The following is a 22,219-nucleotide window of genomic DNA, read 5'->3' on the forward strand; positions in this document are numbered from 1 at the left end:
TTATTCAATAAGTATACGTAGAACGAAGAGCTGATATCAGAGCAATAGTATGATCACTATTTTACAGAAGAAAAGGCTGAAACTTTTACAAGTTTAAATGCATGCCCACTTGACTCTAAAATTTACCCTCTTTATTTGGAAGAGTAAATGAATGACAGAGTCAGAATTCTCATTACAAATTTGCAACTTCTATCTCCTTCAGCTGTGCCATAGGTCAGGACACAGACCAAGATGTGACTCAGCATAACCTATACATCTTTAAGAGAAGGGAGAAGGATTTCCCTTTGCTCCTCTCCTATCTATCTATGTATCTATCTGTCTATACATCTGTGTATCTATCTATCATTTCCCTATCATATCTCTCCCAAAGTGTATGATCCAAAAGAAGCATGACTCAGGAAAAAGCACAAAGGAGAGTTTGCTTCTTTTGGGTCTGTAGGTGGAAGCAGGTTTCTCTCTGCTAACCTCTACAGGGTCTGGCCAGGCCCTGAGTCAGTGATTGCATCTGTGAACAGTTTAGACTCATGGGCTGAAGGCAATGCAGAGAAGACCCTTGCCCCTCCTTTCCTTTAGGGTAACGGTACTTCCACAATGGAGAGTTCAGATGAAAAGTGAGCATGTGTTTTATGTTAGCCATTAGAAGTGTGTTTTTTAGAGCTGTGAATAACTATTCTTTTTTCTTCCTTTTTAAAAATTTTTACAGCAGGAGAGAGGGAGAGAGTGAGGTAGGAAAAACAGAGAGAGACGGAGATAGAGACAGAGAGAGAGGGACTGCAGATATAAAGGTGACAACAGACCCAACACAGGAGTAATGAAAATGCAAATCCTTCCATTTGACCCACCACTGACTTGGTGAAGTCTTTAGCGGCTTGGCGGCCTCAGAGTCTATTTGATGTGGCTCTTTCAACCCTTATATGTGTTTACATAGCCAAATCCGCTGGGCTCTTTTCCCAAACCTTATTTTTTAAAGGTCTGTTTCAACTAGCAGTTTGGGATCACTATCCACTCAGCTGAGATTCATCGCCAATTATGTTAGCAATATCGTACATAGTAAAAGCAAGGAAGTCACTGTATGTAGCAGAATATTAAAATTATTTTACTTGGCCAGTATAGGAATTATTTTGTTTTCATATGAATCGTAACTCAAGTGTACATCCACAAATTGGATTGAAAGACAAAGTTTAAAGTACGATTTAATCAAATTAATCTTATAGAATCCTATAGCTCTTTAATAGTGCTTATCAGCATTTTAGTATATTAATTATGTAATTTTAAGTTAATGTTTACTTTTTCTGCCTTATAATTGCATGAGGGTGGAGTCTCTAATGTCTTTCTTAGCAATATACCCTGCTTTGATATAGTGCCTGGCAACTAATAGGTAGGTACTCAATAATTATCTATGGGTTGAGGAAATGAATGACTATTGAGTGCATATTATGTTTCGAATATGTTTCCTCTACTGAGGATAGAGACACCACCAAACAACATAATCGGTTCACATTAAAATGCTGTAAGAGTTTATATGAGCACAACAGCTTATTCAAAAATAGCATAACTTTTGTGGCGGTTTATTTGAAGGGCCGTGACCATTATGCACCTTCAGTTAAGAAGACTTAGGGATTCCTCTCAGCTTATGAAATACCCTATCAGCCACCTGTATGACCATCACATACATCACTTACAACTGAGACTTCTGTCAAGGACAAATCTGAGGTGGTTGGTTACCTTAGCTTTGGGAGTTTCTAGGTGAAGCAATTCAATTTCCCATCAGATCTTAAAGATTAATTGCTACAAACGGTAAGCTTCTTGAAGCCAGAGATTTCAAGTTTCTTGAAGTTTCCACTATAGTGTTAGCTCCTTGGTTTATACATAGGAGACTCAGTAAGATAAATGTTAGTCAGCATGAAGACAGCTTACAGTACATGGAAAAAGCTGAATTATATATCAGAGTCTATTATTGCATTGACAGCCCTTGGGTGCTTGAATACCTGTAATTATTTCTTGAAGCAAATATTCTTTCATGATGAGGTGGGGGGGATACATATTCTAACAGATACTGTGAAGCGAGCAAGAGGGATGATAACTAGATACTTCCTTTAGTACAAATCCATGATCCCTTTTCCTGCCCTTGCTACATGGAAGATAATTTTAAAAAGAGAAAAGCAATACTAAGCAAGCCTTCCAGAAATGCTCTAGAAAAAGAAATTCTCAAAAGGAAGATAATCAGAAGAGAAAATGATACTAGAAGAACACTCAACAGAGAAAGAAAAACTTTTGCCCATTTTATTGTCCCACTAAATATCCCCATTCCTGGTTCTTGGCTGAGTCATTTCCTTGAATTTGTCCTACATTAGCAATCTTTCTCGTCAGTGGGGATCAAGGGATTAATCTTCAACTCCTGCGGGAGACTGGAGCTTAATAATATGTACACTCTTTTCCAGCTCCAGTACTCTAAAATCAGCAAATGTGGACCATTGCCTTTTCAAATTTATCTATTCACTTGGCGAGTGAATACCGGCTGCCTACTTTGTGTCAGTCACTGTTCTAGGTGCTGAGGATCCAGTGATGAACTACACAAAAAAGTCTGCTTTCATAGAACTCAGTAAATGTGATCTTTGACAAGAGCTTAGATGCTAGACAGTGTTTTATGTCGATTATTTGATGGATTTCTTCAACTCCTTGGGGTAGGCACTGATATTATTCCCATGTTACAGATGAGGAAATTGAGCTTTGATAAGGAAAGCAATTGCAAAGGTTTCATAGCTCATATATATCAGAATCAGGAACCAAACCAGTCAGCCAACAGAGTAGTCACTTAAAACAGCATTCTACATTACTCCTAACGTATTTGAGAATGAGTGCAAAAGCAAATCCTTTATTTTGTCTGATCTAAGAGCATCAGACTCTCCACTTAGAGCTCTATGGCTTTTTCTTTAAGAAAATAGCTGAAATTTTGGATAAAAGGCCGATTTCCTTACCAAGGAGGCCTTTAGTAGATTACTGACACTTGCCCAAACAATTACAGAAGAAAGTTAGAACTGAAAACAAAGGGAACATGCTTCCAGAACATCGTGGTGATGACTGGAGAAAGCTAAAGACCAAAAAATTGTATAGCTACTTGACAGCAATTTTAAGTCAGCGCTAGACACAGAGGGAAATGAAAATACCTTGTATTTTCAACTTATATTGGCAATCTGTGAAAATAACGGAATGATGGATGAAACATAAGTCATCAATAGTAAATATACTCATCATCATCAGTTATTATTAATAGTATGCTTCAGTATACAAAAGTCAATTTCATCATACTGTATCAAAGTTTACACATTCTTATAACATTGGGAAATAAGAATGTAACTTAGTTTGAGTGAATCGTTAGGTTTTGTGTAATATCATAAGCATCTCTTCTGCTTATTATCTCTCCTTGCCATGGTACCGAATCCTCAACAGAGCAGCTACCTGCTTCAATCCCCATTGTCTGTATCTCCAGCATTATTTTTCTTGCATTTATATCACCACCTCTAAGGCAAACATTTTTTCTCTGGACCCCATCAGTCTTCCAATCCCTGCTGAGGTATGTCCCTGAAATTCAAGTTACCATCATCAACAGTCCCCGCTCAAGTCAGTGTTCTCTATCTCTATCAGCAGATAAAATTACATGCTCCTTCAAAGGATCATCAGCCACAAAATTTTGGCCTCCTAGAAATACTTCTAAGGCATTTAGAATTGCCCCATCAATTTCCAAAATAAAAATAACAAGGTAGGTCACACTAAATAAAAAGAGGTTCATATGCTCTAATATTTGTGTTTCAGGGAGGCAAGAGGAAGAGCAAGGTTTACTCCAAACATGACAATAAATAACATTTTATTTAAGAATTATGTGCAAGCCACAAATTATCCCTTGTAACGGGCATGTGTTTCCTTTGCATTTTCTAACTAGCCACAAGTTTCTTTCTTCATGCAAACCAGTCATCGGGAAAGCAAAACCAACAAAATTCAAAGTGGCCTCTGTGTGGATAGAGCCTTAGTCTAGTTTATAAGCTTGGACCCAAGGGACGTTATCTCAGATGCCTCTAGAATGAAATGGAATTAACAATTACACAGATCTCCTCCACTAGAATTGCATTAAAAATAATTTAACATACTTGTTACGTATACTTTAATCATATTATCCCATAAGTAACCAGCCACTGATCTCAAAGGTCAGTATATAATTACAATGTATGTACAAGGGGGAATACAGCTCTAGACACTGGAATGTATTCTTGCCTCTATAATTCTTTCTTCCTTCCTTTCTTACACAGTTCATTTGAGGAAGCTGGCTTCCTACCTCTCTTTGTAGAAAATACAGTCTTAGAGGTGAGGCATTATAGATCTGGCACATTGCTTGAAATATAACAATATGTTGTCTTCTTAAAGAAAGATAGTATCGTTAAAATAGCTTTGTTTCTGTTGTTTTAAATCTAGTATGTTCAGAGGTATTCATTCTACCATGGAATAAAGAATCTTAATTAGCCATATGTACATTGAACTTACCACCTTTGCCAGACACGCAAAAGTAAATGTCTATTTTTTCAACAATCTTGATTGTATGCTTCCATAGTAAACTGTACTGCATCTTCACAGATATTCTCAGAGTTATACTGTCCTTTTTGAGCATGGAATGGGAAAATGTCCTTTCTGTTAGTTATCTATCCAGGAATCTGTTACTGAAACTTATACCAAATAAGCAAGAAAATGATACGGCCACCTTATACTGTTCTCTGGAATTCAAAAAATTAGTCATACATGTCCCTTTATAGAGTATAAGAAGCTCTATTATTGCACACAGAGAGCCAGAAATGATGTGATAGAAAATATAGCCTAGCTTAGTCTCTGGCTCTTTCTGGCCCTTACTCTTACACTACCCAGCAAACAAGGCTTACTACACAGAGGAAGGATGAAGATATATATAGAGAGAGAGGGCCTGATGCCACTACCTTCTATATAAAGCTAACTCTGAGCACCAAACGAAGAAATGCTAAGTGCTTTACATTAAAAGCAACATTAACAAAAGTCAGTCAATGCCCGTTGACCAAAAAATGGAAGCAGTGATGGGCCTAGCTTCCAAAGCTCAGTGAGAAGAAAACAGGAGAAAAACCACCATTCCCTGAGTGAATTTTATGGTGAAGAATTCTAGTCAGTCATACATTGGTAATCTATAAACAATCAGATTTTTATCTCTCAGTGTTGATAATTTTATCCAAAACTCTCTCAAATTATGCCCAAAAATGACTTACTTTGTAGCTCCTAAACTTCTTTTTTTTTTCCAAATTAAATATGTCTCCAATTTTATATTCCTCAGAACATATAGATTTTTTTCTATTTAAGGAAAGAGATGATAGATAGATAGATAGATGTATAGATAGATAGGGCATTAATAAAAACCAGATTTTAAGTCAAGGTTGATCATTAAAAAAAATAGAACCTTGAGCAAAACCATTTAAATTTTTTTTCCCTGAAAATAAGAGAAACATCTCAATGAATCAGAAAATTATATTATTATATAATTATTTCTTTCTCCCAAGTATACTGCCTTAATGATATAGTAACCATAGTAAACTCATATATTTTCTGGCTTTCTCCCCAGTTAGGACCATATTTTGACTAGCTGCTTGTATGTCTTTCACATATATTATACATATATGTAATGGGTATCATTATACTTTATAATATGAAGAAATAGCCTATGTAGTTGTCTAATTCAGATTTCAAATGCTGTTTCTGTTTGTTTGTTTTTGTCCTTTTGAGTATCTGGCAACCTGTTACTCTATGACATTTCCATTTTAGGTTGCCCCATGTCAGTGTTAGTCATCCAAATGGTTTTAGCTGCTGTGAGTCACTGCTTGCCAAAGTTGCCTGTTACCACTACCCAAACATTATAAAAGAGCTGTTGTTCTCATGTATGAACCTTAATGTTTGCAAATGCAATATCCTGATTGGCCATCCTGAGTTCAAGACTTGACCCCCATGTTTAGGTTTTATGAGTTAGCAAAATATGGGATTGATGAAATCATTCTTCTCAGTTTTCTCAGTGGTTTCATTCACCTCTTCCTTCCCTCTCATTTCAGAGAACTTGTTTCCATGACTAAATTTGTAGTTTGTACACTTGAGAAGATGCTTGCTCCCTTATTATTGGCTTTTCCTTCATCTCATTCTCTCAATTGCATTTTAAATCAATCCTTCTTTCTCTACTAGATCTTCCCTCCCAGCTATAAACAAAGTCAAGCTTCCACATCTTGGGAAAGAAAATTCCATTTTCTTTTTTTTTTTTTTAATTTTTTTTTTTTAAGATTTTTTTATTTATTTGCGAGAGAGAATGAGAGACAGAGAGCATGAGAGGGAGGAGGGTTAGAGGGAGAAGCAGACTCCCTGCTGAGCAGGGAGCCCGATGTGGGACTCGATCCGGGACTCCAGGATCATGACCTGAGCTGAAGGCAGTTGCTTAACCAACTGAGCCACCCAGGCGCCCGAAAATTCCATTTTCTACCAGCCATCATTATATATCTTGCCTGAACTATTACAATAGCTTCCAACTTGGTCTCTCTGCTTGCAGTCTTACTCCCTGTGATACAGTTTTAATACAATAATCGTAATGATCTTTTTAAACTATGCATTAGATTATTAGCTCCTTTGCTCCAAATCCTCCAGATGATTTTCCCTAATTTTCTCGCATCCTCCAGTCTGAGTCAAGTGTCTCTACTTTGTGCTTTTATAATATTCTTGTATACTTCTACTATGCTATGCTGCAATAATTATTTTACTTGTGTCTCTCCTGCACTGAAATCTTTGAATTCAATTTATAGTATATTATCTGCTGTATCTACAATGCCCAACAATAATGAGTGTTTAGTAAATGTTTCCTCGAAGAGTGAAAGAATAAATGAGTATATTCTGAAACTGTAGAGCTAACAATTTTCTTTTATCAACAACTACTGCGTGTTACATTTACATGTTCTTTCTCCTTCTTTAGTATTCTCCACTCTAAATATAGCTTTCATTTCTTTCACATGTCATGCCATCAGAGCAAATGATAATCAGTCTTCAAAGATAGACAAAGATTGTTCAAGGGAAAAAAAAAAAAAAAAAGCAAAACTTGGACTTAGAAACGAAAGACCTGGATCAAGTCTTTCAGGATTTGCTCATTGTCTGCCTTTGGTCATCACTTACTTTCTTAGTTTCTTCATCTTAAATGGGATTATTGACTTGTTATAAGATTCAAATGATAATATTTGAGAAAACACTTTGTAAGGTGTCAACTTCTACATAAATAGTAATATATATAAGACATTATAATTTAGGCAGCTGACACCATTCTAACGGTGTCAGCTATTTTAACTTAGTTAATACACAGCTTTACAAGGTGACATGTCCCCATCTATATATCCCTGTTTTACAGATGAGCACATTGAGGCACAGAAATGTTATATGAAGCACCTATGAAAACACGGAAAATAAGTGACAAAGCCAGGATTTGATCCCAAGGGATCTGGCTCCAGATTCTGAGTTCTTAACCTCTCTTTCTCTTATTCCACTGTACAGTGATGGCATCTATCTCTGCCAGAACGTACAAACGGGACTTTGAGACTTCTGGACCTTCCTTGCCTCTGTAGTGTTGTTTCTCAGGAATAGCTCTGCCATACTTTATGAGCTTTTCTATAAAGTAAGCTTGAGGAGTGAGATGAAATGATGTAAAAAACAATCAAACAAAAAACCCCAAAACAAACACGCAGAAGTTCAAGAGAAAGAATGACTCAGAAACATCATGGCATGACTGTAACCTACCTCACTGTCTGGTTAGCCTGCTCTTACTAAAAACTATTTTTGAGGAAGGACAAGGCAGATTGAGGAAACCAAAAGTGTAAGTTATTTTTTTACACCTCCATGTTCTCTCTGTCCTCTTTCCCCATATCAAGTCTTCCTGGATTTTTCTTTTTTCTTGCAGTTCACAGAGACATTGGAGCCAAAGGTGAGTGGTGGGGCTGGAGCTTGGCAGGCAGCCACTATCAGGGCCTTGGCCAGCAGGCAGCCAGGATCCCTGCAAGGCTGGATGCACATCCCACTTCACCGTAGGCACTGAGAGAAGCATACCAAGAAAAGACATGTCAGGCAGAAACTCATGAGAGGGACAAATCATCTCAAAACCTGGAAATAGTAGTGTGTAGTCACTTCCTGAAAGCCACTCCAGTGGCTTTCAGCTCCCAGGTTTCACTGACCTGGAGCACAGCCCTTGTAAAAAGATAAGAGTGAGGAGACTTCTTAATTAGGCAACTTCTCAGCCACTAGAGAAAAATCTACTTTCATCCAGTTTTGTTTTGTTTTTTTCTTGAATGGTAGAGAGGTATTTAGATATTAGTTTTAATTTATAAATTTTAGTACCTCATAAACTCAAGGTTAGAGCAGTCAATGCATCAGAAAGGAGTTTTGTATATCATTTGGATTAAAATAGTGATTCGTGCAGTAGCTCCAATCCAACAAACTAAAGAAAAATAAATATAGTTTAGCAAACGCAACACAATGGTTGATCATTTGAATTAAGAAACTAAATGTAACAGTTATATGGAAGGAGCGAGGAGAATTAATGATGCATGCCCCACAATGATATGCCACAGTTCTCACTGGACAACTTTATTCTGACTTTAATAAAAGAGTCACTAAAGGGGCCCTGGGTGGCTCAGTCGTTAAGCATCTGCCTTCAGCTTAGGTCATGGTCCCAGGGTCCTGGGATCGAGCCCCGCATCAGGCTCCCGGCTCAGCCGGAAGCCTGCTTCTCCCTCTCCCACTCCCCCTGCTTGTGTTCCCTCTCTTGCTATGTCTCCATCTGTCAAATAAATAAATAAAATCTTTAAAAATAAATAAATAAAAATAAATAAATAAAAGAGTCACTAAAATCTCATGGCCATTTTCAGGGACTGCAACAAGAAACACAATTAAAACTGTTCACTGGAATTTTTGTGCTTTCTCTGTGATGTGTGGGTAAATACAGGTCTTAAAAATTCTAGGAAGAAAGGGACGAAGGGGATACAAAAAGAAGGATTATTACTTTAATTTTCAGTTTGAAACAATTTGATTTGAAAATAAAATTTTCATTAAGTCTTAGATGTAACTTCTCAGTACAAAACAAAACAAAAACAACAAAGTTAAATATATTAAAATACAAGTCATTTAGAGCTTCCTAATGGCAAACATTATCTCATAGTAAGTATTTTGACAATTGTTTATAATATGTTCATTCCAAATAAATCTTGGTTTTAAAATTTCTCAGAAGTAATTAATTGCCAAGAATGTATTTCATTCTTTTAACCCAAAGTACTTCGGCAGGGGTGTGGGGACAAGAACGGGGATTGCCTCATTATTTTCCTTGATATAATTTCTACAATTTAGTCTGTGTGCTGTGCATTACTTCTATAAGATACATACTCGCTCAATGCAAAATAATAATTCTAAATAAATCTTATTTTTCGGTAGTGTGCATGAAAAGTATCCGTAGTTTCCAATGTTAATGGTGAAAAGTTTGACTGTGGTTATAGAAAAGATGGCCAGAAATTCGGAAGCAGAGTTAAAAATACATTGAAAGGAGCAATGACAAGATAAAATAGCATCAAAAGCTTATTACAGTGAGCAAAATACTAAGTACACGAGGATAACAAAAAGGATTTCAAGCGGAGCAGTCATTAAATATCGCAGTATTATAGTATCCTAAGTAAAGAATAGAGTACAGATTATTATGAACATTTTCTACATCCAGGATCCAAATCAACATCGACAACTGAACATGATCAGTATCAGTTTGAGTTTTGTCACAGTTAACAAGCCAAATTGATGCAGATCAAAACACCTTTTTCATGTTAGGAATAGAGCTTGGTTGTCAAAAAAGCATAGTGATGAGTGACCGTGGGGAAACATCCTGGCAATAATCAATCGTCAATCAGTCATGGAAAGTGCTTATTCTGCTCTTGTACGAGCCTCTTCATTACTGGCTGTGCACTGATCTCAGGAGAGAGAAGATAAAGGTTCCTTTCAATGAATAAAGCAATAGTTTGTGCTCAGAGAGAAATGGAGAGAAAAGCAACCTAGATTGGGTTTAGAAATCACTTTTGCTTTCTAATTGTTTGGGTTTTTTTTTTCCATTTAAAAAGATAGCTTTCTAAAAAAGTGGCAATAGAACTAACTAAGACGGTGCTAAAATTTGCCTTCTTCAAAACCAGTAATTCATCATTTCCTTAAATAAATGTCATAAGTCGGAGATCTAAATCTGCACAGTGGGAGCTGACTAATTGGAGTGAATATGTTCTCTTTAAATATATACATAAGAATATTTCTTTACGTGTATATGTGGGGAATGGAGTGATGGTACATGGCAGCAATATCTTAAGAATATTAAAAGGTTAATCATAATATTAGTTTTAGGTAAAGGTTACATAGTTAAATAAAATGTGTACGATTCGTAAATGTAAATGCAAAGGCGGAATACTCAAGTGGCTTGAATTTACAGATGCCCTTTTTTGGGGATATTAAAATTCTGTCCTCTTGGGATCTGTACATAATAACATTGAATCCCACCAGAAGGCCCAAGGAAAAAAAAAAAAGTCATTTCTTCTCTTCTGCCTGTTTATTTTTGAAGCAGATGCATTCTTTTTCCCTTAAGTGAATCCACAACCGCTTTGGCACCTACCCTGAGCTACTAAGCATAACTGAATGCTTATGGTAGGAAAGATGGTAAGGGAAATAATTTTCAATGTATTTTCATAGTGGAAAACAGGTTTGCCAAAATAGTTTGACTTTATGAAAGAGGAGAACAGCTGTATTTGGTTTATAATAAATCTTTCACAAATCAGTAAAAGCAAATAGACAGCACAACTGCAATCCATAAAAGTGGAAAATATTAAACAACAGGCAGTGAAGTTGTTAAACTTTCCCACAGACACTGCAGGTTTGTGGGGGGAACGGAAAGACCGTCTAGAAAATCCACACATGCAACTCACGTGAAAAAGTGGACCAAATCACATCAGAAGAGGAGAAGGAATTATTGCTGATTAGAAGCAAAATCCTATTAAGGTGACTTTTCTGGGCATCAGGATAAAGGTGTCCACGGCAGTTTCCTCCTCCTATTACCGAATGTTAGTGCAGAATAATTACTTGCTTGCCAAAAATGACAGGACATTGACCCTGCAGACTTATTGAATTCTCATTGCTTGCCTCCAGGCCATGTCGGGGGTTATTCAATTTTGCCTGAGGAGGACAATCTATTATGAGAGATGAGTCAAGAAGGCAGCCTCCTTGATTGCCCACCAAAACCATTATCCCAGCACAGAGAGGGCATCGGCAGGGAGTGGACAGACAAGACAACACTGATCTCGATTACCCAGGGACAAGATACAATTTACATTACTTGAAGCCACAGGACAGAGGGCAATCAGCCCTGGGAATAGGGCGGCAGCCCTAGTGTGAACAAGTATTAACAGCAGAGCGGCATCCGGGCTACTTGCTTATGCTAGACGTGACCTTTAGCCTGACGAGGTAGGAACTGGTTTGATCTGTAATTACGTAAATAATTTTACATTTATAACCAGAATTGTTCTCAAAAACTAGAAGCGAAAACCAGAATCCTAAAATATGAAAATCTATGGATCATATTTACTTTATCATGTCTGGCTTAGATTTTCTAAGGCATTTTCATAGCCATAGCATTATTTTGACCCATGGAACTTGTTGCAACCCAAATTGCCTTCTAGTAGAGAAAACAACAGCCTCAATCCTAATATGGTCACAATCCCCACAGCCTACAATCCCTCCTCCTTCTCCTCCTCCTTCTTCTTCTTCTTTTAAGTTCTGGATAATGAATGAAAGTATGAAAATATCCTTTGAGCATAAGGCCCCAGTGTGCAATGTGCTGGGAGGGACGTTGTAAAATTTTGATTTAAGATTCTGCTCAATAAGCCAATTTTACGGGGCTAATGATAACATAGAAAAAAATCAAATAATGTTTCTCTTTAGACTTGATCGTCAGCTAAACCTTACTGGATCCCAATATCTTGTTAACCTATTCTACTAAATTGGAAAATCGTACACTATTTTTATTTCAGTCAATGAGAAATGCTTTATTACATGTTCTGAAAAATGATTTAATTGAGAAAAACAAATGCTTACATTTTTCTGTGGTTATAAGGGTCAGAGACTATGGCAGGGTTTCTAAATATAATGATACGTTCAATTTAACATATTGGAATAATAGTATGCTCAAAAGACCTAGTAATGGGTAGATTTTTCTAATCTTGGGAGTTCCTGTCAGCACGAGATAAAATTCCAATAGAAACAAGGGTTCACATTTTCTAGATAATTATGTAAGAATCCATGGGAAACTGCTTCAAATATGGAAAATAATCCATGTTATTTCAGAATTCTCCTGCTATGCTATTAGTATATCTGCAGAAACTGAAAAGCAAATAACCTCTCATTCCCCCACGAACACTGGTTAATTAGGGCATGAAACCAGGGTGATTTGTGAAAGAGCTTTGCAAAGCAAAAGCTTTGTGTGATTTTATGCTTGACTCCTATTCTGAATCAAGCAGCTCAAGAAATTATAGTAAACCACTGACTTAAAAATTAGAATATGTGTTAGCAGACGTTCAAAAATAACTGTCAGCCCCTCTTTTCAAGTTAGAATTTGTTAAATGATCCAAATGCTTTGTTTGGGTTCAAGCCCTGCATATGCACAGATTCATAGGCCCTCAATCCCGTGTCCAAGGCAAATGTGTCATTCAGTTTAAATGGTTTATGAAATTGGAATCGAGAGAAGAAAGAAAAAAAAGATACTACTGAGTTTGGCACGTAGTAGACACTGAATAAATGTATCGATTGACTGATTATACAAAACGTAGATTTTTGGCAAACCTTGTATTAAAGATCACAGTGTAATAAGATGTATAGGAGGGCCTGCATTTTACAGTTGAGGAGATGAGTCCCTCGTATTAAGTCGGGAGGGCACATACAATTTAGGGGTTTAGGGTGAGTCCCTGAAGTTAGATAGTTTGAGCTGGAATCATACTGTGTAGTTTGGGGCAATTTATTTAACCTCTTTGCGCTTCACTTTTCTCATATACAAACTAGGGATAATAGAACTTACTTCGTGTGGATGTTTTGCAGATAACTGGACTAATACATTCATAAGAGACATTTATTAGGCACTTGGCACAAATTCCGCTCTTAATAAACTTTAGTGTTTACTGTTAAGTGTAAAGCCAGATGTCATTCAGTTAGGTGAGGTTAGGGCATCCGTTGAAAAATAGGCTCCTCTTTTATTAGAACACAATAATCACCTCTCCTGTGAGGCTTTTTGCCATCATTGTTGCTAATTGCATCAATTTCGTACATCCATTTAGATAAGATAGAAAATTCAGATCAACAAAACATATATATATTTTGAAATCATCCATAATCTCAACACTAAGAAAGAAGCAGAGTCAGCAGCTTGGCATCTGCTTTACCAAATAGATTTATTTGTATGTGATGTATATACAGTAAAACTCTGTCATATAAATGGGGTGTAAAACTTGCAATATATAAAATATATAAAATATGGATAAATTTTCTTGCAAGATTAATGAGAAGACTAGGGTGAACCTACACAGCTAGATATCTGAATAGGAGAGCAAAGGATCTGGTGATCAACTGCCAATCACAGGGGCTTTATAACATTTATTTGACACACACACGTGGGTTCAACTGTTAACTCTGACACTAGCTGTGTATCTCTGAGGAAGTTACTAAGCCTCTATTTTTGCATTTGTAAAAAAAAAAAAAAAATTTAATCATCCCTACCCATCAGTTGGAATAATCCATACTAAACACATAGTAGAATTGCATGACACTTAATATGCTCTTCCAAAAAATATTAGTTTTCTGAATTCTATCTCTATGGTAATTTTACATGCCTGCCTAGTAGTCCATTTTGTGGCTAGAACATTTTAATTATCCAGTCTAGTCCTCAAACCTTAGATGTTTAGAGTTTTCCTATCTTGCTTTCATCCGTATCATAGAAAATGCTGTAGGTGGCCCTTCATTTTACAGGTAGGGACATGAGCCTCTTGTGTTAAGTTGGCAGGGAGCTTGCAGTTTAGGGATTTTGAGTCACCTTATATATGCATTTTTACCATTGGTCAGATTCTTTCCTTAGAAGCAGTTATTAGAAACAGGACTTCCTGGGTCAGAGAGTACAGGCATTAAAAAAATAAAACTTTGTATCATCTTTGAAATTGCTCTCAGAGAGATTATAACTACTCCATTTCTACCAGCATTATATAAGATTCCCATTTACGTATTTTCAATTTTCTAAATTGAGGTGCAATCTATACAATGTAAATTGCAAGATCCTAACTGTACAGTTTGTGGATTTTTACATATGAATACATCTGTGCAACCACAACCCCAATTAATACACAGAAAACCTCCAACACACCAGGATTCCTCTTACCTCTTTCCAGTTAATATGTTTCCAACACGGAGTTAAATTCTATTTTGACTTCTAAAACTATAAAAGTCATTTTGTTTTGTTTGCATCTTCTTGAACTTAAAATAAATGGAATCACACAATATGTATTTTGTGTATGCCATCTTTTGCTCAACACATGTTTTTGGGATCCATCCTGCTGTGTAACAGTAGTGTCTTCTTTTTTATTGTAATACATTATTCTACTCTATAAACATACCTCAATGTGTTCATATAGTTTCATAAGTTTGGACATTCAGATTGTTCCCAGATTGGGATATTAAGAATAAAGCTGTTGTCAGCAGCCATGTATATCTCATTTGGTGGACCTATGCCCTCATTTAAAAAAAAAATTCATCTATGAGTGGAATTGCTTTTTCATGAGGGTGGACCTAAATTTGGCTTTGGTAGATAGTAACAGTTTTCCAAAATGCATAAAACAATTTGTACTCTCTTCAGCAAGATTCGAGAATTTTAGCTGTTCCACACCTTCATGGACAATTGATATCATCAGTCTTTTTAACTTTAGCTGTTTTGATTGGTACATATCTCACCGTGGTTTTAATTTACATTTCTCTGATGAGTAATGGTATAAACACTTTAAAAATATGTTTTTTAGGCATTTTGTAATCCTTTTATAAATTACTTATTCAATCTTGGCCCACTTTAGATTGCTTTTTCGTATTGACTTGTAAAAGTTATTTATACAATGTAAATACAAGGCTTTTGTTAGATATATGCATATCTGACTCTTTCTCTCTATATATTATGTATCTTTTTCCAGTTGTGGCCTGACTGTCCATTTTTTAGGTGATATGAAAATGATATGTTTATATAGCAAGAATATTTGAAAAATTTATAAACGTATTAAAGTAATGTGGCTCTTAGCAAGATCTCTAGTTTTCAGGTCAATATAGAAAAAATCAATAGAATTTCTGTACACAAAATAAAAAATTTCAATTTCAAATTGAAATCTAAAAGACAATACCAATTACAGAAGTCAAAAAAATATCAAATAACTAGAATAAATCTAAAGAAGAATATGGAAGACTTCACACTAAAAACTAAAAAAAAAATTGGTGAAATTAAAGATGATTTAAATAAATGTCTAATTAGAATATTTTAACAGATTAGAAGATCCAATATTGTTAGTGTACTGATTTTCCATAATTGATCTAGATTTATTGATTTAGGGTCAATAAAATGGAAATCAAAATCACAGCAGGAATTTTAAATAGATAAGTTGATTTTAAAATCTATTTGGAAGTACTAAGGACTTACAATAGACAAGACAATCTTTAAAACAAAGTATAAAATTTAAATAATTATGATAGAACCATAGTAACTATGGGAGTGTGATATTGGTGTAAAGGTAGATAAACAGACCAAGATAACAGAACAAGGAACCAAACTGTAGACTAGCATGTATGTATTCACTTGACTTATGGCAAAGGCATCAACACCATTCAAAGAGAAAGGATTTTTTTTCAGTAAGTCACAGTGAAGCAATAGGATATTCATAAGAAAAAAAGAAAACCTTGATCCCTACCTAACAGGTGCAAAAATTTAATTGGAGATTAAGGGTTTTTTCTTATGAATATCCTATTCCTAACTTAATACATAAAATGATGTCTTGATGATACTTCTATTTGCATTTCTTTGAATACTAATATAGTTTAACTTCTTAAATTTTCTGCTTATATATTTTTTCTTTATAATATTCCTCTTTGGGATTTTTTTGCTTATTTTTCTAAGATACTCATTAATTTTGTAAAAGCACTCTAAGAACTAAGAATATTAACCCTTTTTTATTATATGTGTGATCAATTCATAGTTCATGGTATTTCTGTGTCTCTAAAATTAACAGATAAATTTTATTTAAGCAAATTTATTAATTTTTTCCTTTATGGCTAATGTCATACATAGAGATCCTTCCTCCAATGTAATGGAGAAAGTATATTTTCTTCTTGTATTTTATGGGTTCATTCTATGCATTTAAATCTTAATCCAGTTACTATTACCTTTTGTATTTTATTTAAATTATGGCTATAACTTTATTTTTAAGTAATAGTTAGCCTGTTGTCTCACTTATTGAATGGTTAATATATTTTTTTCAATGTTTTGAGATGCTATCTTCATTACCTTCTAAAATTGTACGTATTTTTACATCTGTTTCAGGACTTCCTTTTTATTCTTTTGATCTGTGTGTTTTTACCTCTGACAAGAGCATTATGTAAAACTATCTACTGTTTGAAGGGGATAGATAGAATTGTATCTAGCACTGGCTGGAACTTAAACAGTATGTTAATAAAATTGATAATAATGGCAATCCTTGCGTCGTGCCTGACCAAAGCTTCCAGAAATGATTAGAAGACTCAGATGACTGACTCACACAAGAAAGAAAGAGAATCAAAAGTCCTGCTTCTTCGAGCACAACTTTATGGCAGCAATGTGACCAGGAGAGACAGTAGTTACCATATTAACAAAGGTTTCCTGTGGGTCTTCTTCAGTCCTTTTAAAATTTTATTGAAGTACGATTGACATATAATATTACATTAGTTTCAGGTGTACAACATAGAGGTTCAACATTTATATACATTACTAAGTGATCATCACAATAAACCTAGCTACTATCTGTCACCATACAAAGTTGTTACAATAAGAAACACCAAAAGTTGGGACACCTGGGTGGCTCAGTCGGTTAAGCAGCTGCCTTCAGCCCGGGTCAGGATCCCAGGGTCCTGGGATCGAGTCCCACATCAGGCTCCTTGCTCAGCAGGGAGCCTGCTTCTCCCTCTCTCTCCTTCGGCTTGTGCTCTCTCTGTCAAATAAATAAAATCTTTAAAAAAAAAAAAAAAAGAAACACCAAAAGTACTACATGGTTGAAACTTTGTTATAAAAACAAAATAAAACAAAAAACATTCCCTTAGTTTGTATTTTTCCTACCACAGATCTTATTGTGATTCATAGAGCAAAACTGAAAAGTTCATAGTATGGGTAGATACCTTCATCCCTCAAAATGAACATAGTTAACATTTTAAAAACCAGTGGTCTAGAATAATGCATGAATCTTTTGCTACTGATTCCCAAGAAAGGCAAAAGGGAATAGGAAAAGAGTAATTAAAATGATTAAAATTAAAGATACTTCCATACATTTAATTATAAATTTCACTTATGGTTTTAAACCCATGAAGAGTATAAAAAGGATAAAATACTAAGTTGAGTAATGTATTCCTGAATGGCAAGAAAAGGAGGAAATCCTTTAGACTTGAAAGGATTTATTGTGATACTAATACAAGTACATTACATATTGAGAGGTAAATACACAGAATTCGTTATTTCATGATGAGATTACAGATGCTAAATAGACAGGTTCTAACAGGGCCTTAAAAATTCAATAGTGAGATGTACAGAGTAATTTAGCAGTGGAGTATAGAAATGGTATTTTAAGCCCTTTGAAACCAACAATTGGGAGGATTAAACCTTTGCTTTCCTCAAAATATTCTCTGGTACCTTCAGCAAGAGAGCAAACACTGAGATAGGAGGCATCGTCAGTGTGACAACCTAAGCATATCCCCTCATTGTTCCATTCATTTCTGTAAGTTACTGCTTTTGATGGAACGAGATAGCATATGCTGCCTTATTTAAATTCCACTTTAAACTGAAGAACTGGGCTTATATTCCCTACAGAGGGATAATAGAACAGTATTACAAGTCAGCTCTCCCCAAAATGTCTGTAAGTTGGTGAAAAAAGAACGACCCTGTGGTTATACATACAATAATTCTTATCATACATGTTTCTATTTCTTTAATTTATTTGTCTATTCAGTTATTTATTCAGCAATTACTGTGGAGCTCTAGGCATATAAATTTGGCAAGGCTTTGGGGCTATCAAATACCTTTAGATTCAAGACTACTCTGGAAGAAGTCTACAGTCTAATGTGTCTTGTGACCATCAAAAATGAAACAATGTAGGTTCTCTCTTTCCAGACCTGGCTGAGCAGGAGAGCCATCATGGGAGTTGACACCTACCACAACAAGGACAAAGAGGTTCTGCGCAATGAGCCCAAGAGCCAGGACATCTACCTGAGACTGTTGGTCAAGCTGTACATACAGGTTTCTTGCCAGATGAACCAACTCTACCTTTAACCAAGTTGTGTTGAAGAGGTTGTTCCTGAGTCGCACCAACCTGCCGCCTCTGTCCCTTTCCCAGATGATCTGGAAGATGAAGTTGCCTGGCCAGGAAAACAAAACAGCTGTGGTTGTAAGAAGTATAACCAATGGTGTGCATGTCCAGGAGGTGCCCAGACTGAAGGTGTGAGTCCTTTGCATGAGCAGCTGGGCCTGGGGCTGCATCCTCAAAGCTGGAAGCAAGATCCTTACTTTTAACCAGTTGGCCCTGGATTCCCCCAGGGCTGTGGCGCCATCTTGCTCTCTGGTCCATGCAAGGGCAGAGAGGTATACAGGCATTGTGGCAAGGCCCCAGGAACCGCTCACAGCCACATCAAACCCTACGTGCGAGCCAAGGAATGGAAGCTCGACGGCACTGGAGGCCGCAGGTCCAACTGGGACTACAAGAACCAACCCCAGATCCTGCCTTGTTACTACAAGATTTTGAATGCTGAAAAAGAAAGAAAGAAAGAAAGAAAGAAGGAAAGAAAGAAAGAAAGAAAGAAAGAAAGAAAGAAAGAAAGAAAGAAAGAAAGAAAGAAGAAAAGGAAAGAAAGAAAAGAAAAAAATAAGAAAAGAAAACAATATGGTAATGAAGATAATGGGCAGACTAGGCACAGAAGATGGAATAATCAACATCACCTAGGAAGGGAATAATTATAAATGGTCTTGGAACCAGAAAGATCAGGACTTGCATTTTAGCTGTGCCATGAAATAGCTGTGTGATTGAGGGCACTACCAGCTTACTCCTCTGTAAAGTAGATCTTTACTGACTACTACCTCATAGGACTGTTGGATGGACTCTGTAGACAGTACAAAGTCCTTAGCAAAATTATTACATGAAAGCTATTTTTAGCAATTGACAGTCCTCAATTTTCATTCATTTTTGCAACAATTTGACTGTTTGCTTATTTTACTCTGACAACCCCAAATTGCTTTTTAAATATCCAAATGAACCATTGATGCCAAAACTATCAGGGCATAGCAGGCCAATCAACCATCCCATTTGTTTAGTGTTATCATTTTTCTCTGTTCAACAGTTTGATTAATTAGTTGCCTCTTTAATTGTAAACTACCTTTACTTTCTTACAAAAATGTTTAAAAAAAGAAAAAAATGTTTAAGAAGAAAAAAATGAAAGTGACAGGAAGGCATTAGTGATAAGCTGCTAATTCTCATAAAATTATTGTAATTTAGGCAAGTTTGGGAATTATTAGGATTGACAGAGAAGCTGACCTTCAATCTCAAATTGAAGCCTACTCTGCAAATTTGATGTTTTATAGGTATTTTATTTTATTTTTAAATGTTTTATTTATTTATTCATGAAAGTCAGAGAAAGAGAGAGGCAGAGGCAGAGGGAGAAGCAGGCTCCCCGCCTAGCAGGGAGCCTGATGCAGGACTCGATCCCAGAACACTGGGATCATGACCTGAGCTGAAGGCAGACGCTTAACCATCTGAGCCACCCAGGCGCCCCTTTATAGATATTTTAGAAATGTGTCATGGACAGTAGGAAAATACTTGTCATATTGTGAAGAGTTAAAGATGATTTAATCATGAGAATGGGAATGTCATTTTAAAAAGAAAAGGAGGATCTATCCAGATAGAGGAAATGTGGGTAAAAGCTTAAAGGCTTGGGTCATTTACATCACATGTCAATAGAGTTGTGAAAATTCAGTGTAATGAGAACACAGAAAGCATGCGGGGAAGAGAAGAATATTAGTTTAGAGAGGGAATGGACAAGTTTATGAAAAAAAAAAAAGTGTGTCAGGCTAAGGAGTTAGAATAATTTAAGAAAATTTGAAGAAATGATAAAATTGGATTATTACATGGCTAGGATTTTACAAAGAAACTTCTATTTGTGTCTATATAAGGGACATGAGTAGGGGATAGTTAGACTCATAGGAAGGAAAGGAAGGAATTGTGAAAAAGCCATGCTTGGTAGAGTAATTTTAGAACAGTCCAGAATCCAAAAGCTAGCATGGTACCTGGTTATTAATAGGCACTCAGTAAATTACAGCATGAATATAGAAAAGAGTTTAGAAATAAATTGGGGCTTATCTTTGATCAAATCTAGAAGCTATGATCTTACTACTTTTGCTGTGAACCAAATGTCTTGATTGTATTCCTAGGGCATCCTTCCCCCACAATTAAAGTAAGAAGATGTTATGTATATACATAACTATTATAACTTTTATAACCATAACTATTACAAATAAAGACCCTTGTCTCAAAGCTAAAAGTAAATTAAAATCCTTCATTTCAAAGTTATGTGTTTAAGAAACATATTTTTTAAATGTTTAAAATATATTTCCCGCTTCTAATTATTATTTTTTTTTAACTAACATACGATGTATTATTTGTTTCAGGGGTACAGATCTGTGATTCATCAGTCTTACACAACAGCCAGAGCTCACCGTAACACATACCCTCCCTAACGTCCATCACCCAGCCTCCCCGTCTCCCTACGCACCTCCCCCCAACAACCCTCTGTTTGTTTCCTAAGATTAAGAGTCTCCTATGGCTTATCTCCCTCTCTGGTTTCATCTTGTTTTACTTTTTCCTCTCTTCCCTTATGAGCCTCTGCCTTATTTCTTAAATTCCGCATATCAGTGAGATGATATGATAATTGTCTTTCTCTGATTGACTTATTTCATTTAGCATAATATCCTCTAGTTCCATCCATGTTGTTGCAAATGGCAAGATTTCATTTTTGATGGCTGCATAATATTCCATTGTATATATATACCACATCTTCTTTATCCATTCATCTGTCAATGGACATCTGGGTTCTTTCCATAGTTTGGCTATTGTGGACATTGCTGCTATAAACATCGGGGTGCATGTGCCCCTTCAGATCACTACATTTGTATCTTTGGGGTAAAAATATATTCCCCACTTCTTTAAGGGTATAATTCCTTTGTATTCAGCTATTAGATATATTTTTTTCAGTTTGAGGTGCCATATTTATTGTAATTCTTGTGAATTTCTTAACCACTTAGCCAGTATAAAACTGTACTTTTTTTAAATTAAGTTCCCGCCTTTTTTTTATTAGCTTCCTGTCTTTTTTTATTATTATTATGTTATGTTAATCACCATACATTACATCATTAGTTTTTGATGTAGTGTTCCATGATTCATTGTTTGTGTATAACACCCAGTGCTCCATGCAGTACGTGCCCTCTTTAATACCCATCACCAGGCTAACCCCTCCCCCACCCCCCTTCCCTCTAGAACCCTCAGTTTGATTCTCAGAGTCCATCGTCTCTCATGGTTCGTCTCCCCCTCCGAATCCCCCCCTTCATTCTTCCCCTCCTGCTATCTTCTTCTTCTTCTTCTTCTTCTTTTTTTTTTTTTTTAACATATAATGTATTATTTGTTTCAGAGGTACAGGTCTGTGATTCAACAGTCTTACATAATTCACAGCACTCACCATAGCACATACCCTCCCCAGTGTCTATCACCCAGTCACCCCTCCCTCCCACCCCATCCTCCACTCCAGCAACCCTCAGTTTGTTTCCTGAGAT

At 36.0% G+C, this 22,219-nt stretch overlaps 1 pseudogene; it reads left to right on the plus strand.

The window, feature by feature from the left end:
• The first annotated feature begins 18,539 nt into the window (after window positions 1-18,539).
• LOC102729116 (large ribosomal subunit protein eL18 pseudogene) overlaps window positions 18,540-22,219 on the plus strand; it is an 11,779-nt pseudogene continuing 8,099 nt past the window's right edge.

Source organism: Leptonychotes weddellii, chromosome 2, assembly GCF_054177405.1.
Source record: "Leptonychotes weddellii isolate Sample4059 chromosome 2, ASM5417740v2, whole genome shotgun sequence".
Classification (NCBI taxonomy): Eukaryota; Metazoa; Chordata; class Mammalia; order Carnivora; family Phocidae; genus Leptonychotes; species Leptonychotes weddellii.